The sequence below is a fragment of the Bubalus bubalis genome, chromosome 6 (genome assembly GCF_019923935.1).
Source record: "Bubalus bubalis isolate 160015118507 breed Murrah chromosome 6, NDDB_SH_1, whole genome shotgun sequence".
In the NCBI taxonomy this organism is placed as follows: Eukaryota; Metazoa; Chordata; class Mammalia; order Artiodactyla; family Bovidae; genus Bubalus; species Bubalus bubalis.
The window spans coordinates 42,225,200-42,232,053 of NC_059162.1; the positions used below are offsets into that span (position 1 = coordinate 42,225,200).

Here is a 6,854-nt window from a genome sequence, read left to right on the forward strand (position 1 = left end):
CCCCTTCTCCTCTTGCCCCCAGTCCCTCCCAGCATCAGAGTCTTTTCCAATGAGTCAACTCTTTGCATGAGGTGGCCAAAGTACTGGACTTTCAGCTTTAGCATCATTCCTTCCAAAGAAATCCCAGGGCTGATCTCCTTGAGAATGGACTGGTTGGATCTCCTTGCAGTCCAAGGGACTCTCAAGAGTCTTCTCCAACACCACACTTCAAAAGCATCAATTCTGCAGCACTCAGCCTTCCTCACAGTCCAACTCTCACATCCATACATGACCACAGGAAAAACCATAGCCTTGACTAGATGAACCTTTGTTGGCAGAGTAATGTCTCTGCTTTTGAATATGCTATCTAGGTTGGTCATAACTTTCCTTCCAAGGAGTAAGCGTCTTTTAATTTCATGGCTGCAGTCACCATCTGTAGTGATTTTGGAGCCCAGAAAAATAAAGTCTGACACTGTTTCCACTGTTTCTCCATCTATTTCCCATGAAGTGATGGGACCGGATGCCATGATCTTCGTTTTCTGAATGTTGAGCTTTAAGCCAACTTTTTCACTCTCCATTTCACTTTCATCAAGAGGCTTTTGAGTTCCTCTTCACTTTCTGCCATAAGGGTGGTGTCATCTGCATATCTGAGGTTATTGATATTTCTCCCGGAAATCTTGATTCCAGCTTGTGTTTCTTCCAGTCCAGCGTTTCTCATGATGTACTCTGCATATAAGTTAAATAAACAGGGTGACAATACCGCCTTGACGAACTCCTTCCCAAAGAAAGGCAATGCCAAAGAATGCTCAAACTCGTGCAAAATTGCACTCATCTCACACGCTAGTAAAGTAATGCTCAAAATTCTCCAAGCCAGGCTTCAGCAATACGTGAACCGTGAACTTCCTGATGTTCAAGCTGGTTTTAGAAAAGGCAGAGGAACCAGAGATCAAATTGTCAACATCCGCTGGATCATGGAAAAAGCAAGAGAGTTCCAGAAAAACATCTATTTCTGCTTTATTGACTATGCCAAAGCCTTTGACTGTGTGGATCACAATAAACTGTGGAAAATTCTGAAAGAGATGGGAATACCAGACCACCTGATCTGCCTCTTGAGAAATTTGTATGCAGGTCAGGAAGCAACAGTTAGAACTGGACATGGAACAACGGACTGGTTCCAAATGAAAGCATAAAACAGAAGAAATATTGCAACAATATTCAATAAAGACTTTAAAAATGGTCCATATTGGGACTTCCCTGGTGGTCCAGTGGTTAAGAATTTACCTTGCAATGCAGGGGACATGGGTTCAATCCATGATAAGGGACTAAGATCCCTTTTATATGCAATGAAGCAACTAAGCCACAGCTAGAAAGTCTGTGCACTGTGGCTAAAGATCCTGTGTGTCACAACTAAAACCCTACACAGCCTATTAAATAAGCCAATAACTTTAATAAAAGGTCTACATAAAGAAAAAAATCTTAAATAAATAAAATGATCATCTCTCTTGCCCTTATATTCAGCCAGTTACCAAAACCTGTCCATTCTCCCTCCCTGTTCAGTTCAGTTCAGTCGCTCAGTCGTGTCCGATTCTGCGACCCCATGGACTGCAGCACACCAGGCTCCCCCGTCCGTCACCAACTCCCGGTGTCTACTCAAACTCAAGTCCATCCCGTCAGTGATGCCATCCAACCATAACCCTCCCTGTTACATTTTGCAATTGTCACTTCTTTCTGTTTCTTTGGTCTCTTTCCTAGTTGAGGATCTCACTAACTCTTGTTTAAATAATGGCAATAGAGTTATAGCCAATATCTCTTTTATTTAAGCCTATTTCTTTAGTCCATTTCATTCACTCCAGTTTTCTGCCTCACTGGTTAATATCTACTTCAATGTTATTTGAAATACAAATGGATATTTATTGTTTCAGGAGTAAAATGCTGGAATAATTAATGATGATTGGGAAAACTTATTTTTATACACAATTACTAATAACTTGTACATGGATAAAAATAGTTAAACTTTTTAATTGACATCAGATAAAATTTATCAGGTGAAATAAAATGATAATATATTCAATAAATTGAATATCAGGAGAGAGTGACTTAGATAATATAAAAAACAATATTATCCCTTTTTTGAGCCAAAAATATTTACAAAATTACAAATTATAATGCAAAGTAGAATTATAGATATTCTATTATATCATAACTCTAATCATTTTAATAGTATTTGCGCACTGACATTCCAATTTTAATGAAATTTTGGTCATTTTATTCAGTTTAGGCCATGAGTATTTTATGGAAAGGCCCTCTTTGGTATTATTCATATCTTGAGAGTTTGTTTTATAAAGCAGAATTTTAGTCTTTCAAAATTTCCTCAAAATATAGAAAAAGCTACAAACTCATGTACAATGTATATGTTATCTTTGAGCCAAAATAAAACATGTATAAAGTTTAAAGAATTAGAAAAACACTAAGTATTCAAAATACATTAAAAAAATTTTATGTTACTAAATTTGAGATTGAGTACATGGAGGTTGGAAATTTACATTAAAACCTTGCCAAAAATTGTCTTTTCTACAGTTGAAAATGAAGAATATTTGAGATTCTTTTCCAAGTACAAGTCCTGGATAGAAAAATTCCTTCTAGAAAATATATCAGTGAAAATCTTGCTTTCTTATTTGTATTTCGTCTTACACAAGAAGATTAATGATAATATTAAATATGTTGTTTCAGCTTCTTGAGCCTCAGCTTTTTGGAACAAAGAATCAAGTAGTAATAATTCTGAACAGTCAGGATGATGGGTCAAAGATAAATTCAATTGTATGTTGTATTGGGAATATAGTCAATATTTTATAACAACTTTAAATAGAATATAACCTGTATACATTTTGAATCATTATTTTGTACACATGAAACTAATATTGTGAATAAAGTATACTTCAATTAAAAAAAAAGAGTCACCAGATCTCTGCATTTGTCCTTGACAATCCAGGTTTATGCTTGTTGTCCCAGTATAATTGTTAATGGAAATTTCCTTTCAGTATTAAAAGTTTCCTAGTTTAAATAATAAATTTTATACTCACTCTACCTAAGAGATATATTAATCAAATGAACTGTATTTTCATAGTTGGTATATTGATTTTAAAAAACAAACTATAATAAAACATTTGAATACTGAAAAAAATCAAACAGTAAAGGATGAATTCAGTTGTACTTTTGCTTACTTGCTTGCTGAGAGATTTCTGGGTCTTAGTCAAGTAGTAACAGTGAATTTGATTGAACCAAGACAGACAGCATAGAAAGTTAGTAAAAAAAATAATCATGCCATAGTCATCAACACCAAAACAAACATGACTTGTCTATTTGGCATCATACTTTCCCCTGTGATCTGTGAATCTCAGAGGAGAAACTGAGAAGCATTGCTCCCAGAATTCCCCTTCCTAGATGGTTCTGGTTAGAGTCTGCCAGCTACAGGTACTTATGTGACATCGGAATGGCGAGGAACAGAAGCTATTACTCTCCAAGGGCAATGACAGATAGATGTGTGGGCTGATAGTGGACATGAACTTCACAGTAGCTTCTGGATGAGTTCCTGCAAATTACCTTCTTTGGTCCCGTAGACAACTGAGATAGCTAATGGTGCTTGCTGGCGAATTACTTGATTTGGTACTCAAAGCTTACATAGCTTGTGGGAGCTTTCAGGAAACTCTTGAGAGCCACAAAATCTTCCAAGAAAGTTTTCTCAAAGCCAACCACCAACTGGACCAATTTCCCTGATCTTTCTCAATCCTTCCAATGATTGTGGACGCCTCTAATTTCCATATTAAAACCCTTCATATTTAGTGTACATAGAGTGCCTTCTGTTTTTCTATCTGTACTTTGTTTAATATAATGTGGCGTTTACTATGCATTGTCCACACTGTTTTGATAAGCTGTTCAAAAATTACTATGTACTGTATTAATATAATTATTAGCCAAAACCAACAAAGCATATTATCTATGAGACCTTTATAAACTATCCCATCACATACTTACACAATGTGTTAAGACAAGATGGAACTGTAACTTTCTAAAAGAATGTTTAAACAAAACAAAGTCTTAAAAGCTTTTCATATAAAAAATATTAATAGAGCAGGCCTTATAAAACTCAATATTGGCTGCTTTCAGAAAAAGAAACACATTTTGAAACCTCCTAAAGAAATAACAAATCCGACACGCCTTAAGAACACAAAATTTCTTAAATAATATGTGCTAAATATTATCCTTCATTCTACTGTGGATATAAACTTTCTTTTTTAGCTGTGCTGGGTCTTCCTTGCTACATAGGGTTTTCTCTAATTGCAGCGATGAGCAGGAACTACTTTTTGTTGTAATATGCAGGCTCCTCACTGAGATGCCTTCTCATGTTCGGAGCACAGTCTCTAGGCATGCAGACTTCAGTAGTTGCAGCACGTGGGCTCAATAATTAAGGCTCTCGGACTCTAGAGCACAGGCTCAATAGTTGTGGCACCTGGGTTTAGTTGCTCTGCAGCATGTGGGATCTTCCTGGACCAGGGATCGAACCCAGATCTCCTGCATTGGCAGGCAGATTCATTATCATTGAACCACCAGGGAAGCCCTGATGTAAACTTAACCTTCTTGATTTTTATTGTAAAGTGCTTTCTAGACAGGCTGTAACACCCCATACTCCGGCTAGCATTGTTTGAGAATGTCTATTTCACTATATCCTTGCCAACATTATGATCATTTTTTCAACTTTCTAACTAGTAAGATTGCCATAACATTTTAAAGAAAGTTGTTTCCTTTGACCTTTGCGTCACTGGTATTCGTAACATTAGTCTTATCTAGGTAATAAAACACAAATCTAAAAACTCGGAAACATATTATTGTTGGTTCTGTTGCAGATTTTTGAATCTGGCCAAATATTTGTTTTCAGTTAGAAAAAGAAATTTTCAAAAAGGACTGTTAGTTCTCACTCTTCTTTCTCGAAATAGTAACTTAAAAAAATTATAATAGCCAGGACATGGAAGCAACCTAGATGTCCATCAGCAGATGAATGGATAAGAAAGCTGTGGTACATATACACAATGGAGTATTACTCAGCCATTAAAAAGAATACATTTGAATCAGTTCTAATGAGGTGGATGAAACTGGAGCCTATTATACAGAGTGAAGTAAGCCAGAAAGAAAAACACCAATACAGTATACTAACGCATATATATGGAATTTAGAAAGATGGTAACAATAACCCTGTGTATGAGACAGCAAAAGAGACACTGATGTATAGAACAGTCTTATGGACTCTGTGGGAGAGGGAGAGGGTGGGAAGATTTGGGAGAATGGCATTGAAACATGTAAAATATCATGTATGAAATGAGTTGCCAGTCCAGGTTCGATGCACGATACTGGATGCTTGGGGCTGGTGCACTGGGACGACCCAGAGGGATGGAATGGGGAGGGAGGAGGGAGGAGGGTTCAGGATGGGGAACACATGTATACCTGTGGCGGATTCATTTTGATATTTGGCAAAACTAATACAATTATGTAAAGTTTAAAAATAAAATAAAATTTAAACACACATGAAAAAAAAAAAAATTAAGAACAGAGCACAGACAAGATGGTGCTGCCAACGCATGTCTCTCCCTCATCAAGCTCGGCCACTACTCTGCTCTGTTCCTGGGCTTGACCTATGAAGCCAAGTCTACAATTACCTGAAACACTGGGCAGGAGAGGAGAGGGTAGCAGCTGAGGAGAAAGAGAAGCAGGGTTGAGCTGAAACGCATTCAGAGAGAATTGGCAGAAACCCAAGAGGACTGCATATTAAACTGATCCTGCCTTTCTCTGGAGCAGTGTGAATGAATAAAGCTTTCTGTCCTCTGTGAATGAATGAGTGAGTGGATGAATGAATATGTAAATAGATAAATAAAATATAACAGAGAAAGTTGATACATTTAAATATGCTAAATCGATAGTGAATATTTGCTTAATCGTTGGTTCAACATTTGTTGAGACCCACTAACATGCCAAGCAGGTGTAAGGAATCAGAGCTGACGCCGGAGACCTCACCCTCTGGTAGGGGACACAGACTAGCAATCAGGCAACATGCAGCTCTGTGTGTCTTTATCCAAAGAATTTGGGCCACAAGTGTCTCAGAAACAACACTATTTGTGGATTTTTTAGGAAGGTAAGATAATACTTACATATAACCAGAAATGGCTTCTGCTGGAGCCTGGGACAGCCTCCCAATAAACAAATATAGCAACATTTCCCTAATAGAACAACATTACAAATAGCCTCATGTCTGTTCACATCGGATTTTGCTGTTAATATGTTTTAGCACCAGTTTTAAAACAAACTTTTGGCTTTCGGAGTTTTTTGGATTTTGGAGTCGTAAATAAGGGAATGTGAACTTGAAAATGGTGTCATACATTCTAGGAGAGAGGTAAGAACGGAGTACTATGGGAATGTATGGGAATGGCACCTGACCAGACTGACAGGCTCAGGAAGATGAGTGGAGAGAAAATAGAGGTTGGCATATAAATGCCAATGAAATGCAAATGTTTTATTGTATTATTGTTCCAGGGAGATGTGAGAGAAGTTGAGGAAGAGATGATCACCTGATGATGAGCTCTGAAAGACTGCTTTGGGGTTTTCTTACTTTATTGTTGCATTACAAACTGTTAGATACTTCTTTCTGCTGTGTTACAAAGTTAACGATGAAAATACTAATGCCTGGTCTATTCAATTTCCTTACTGGTAGAATAAAAAATATTGCAAATCTGTGAAATAGCAGTATGTCATTTAAACACTCAACTATTTCTTGCACATCTATGCTACCATACCTGTTTTTATACTTTCTCACATTGCTCTCTATGGCC

At 37.0% G+C, this 6,854-nt stretch overlaps 1 pseudogene; it reads left to right on the top strand.

Annotated features, from left to right (window-relative positions):
* Nucleotides 1-5,593: 5,593 nt before the first annotated feature.
* LOC102408716 lies at nt 5,594-5,919 on the top strand (annotated as a pseudogene).
* Nucleotides 5,920-6,854: the final 935 nt, after the last annotated feature.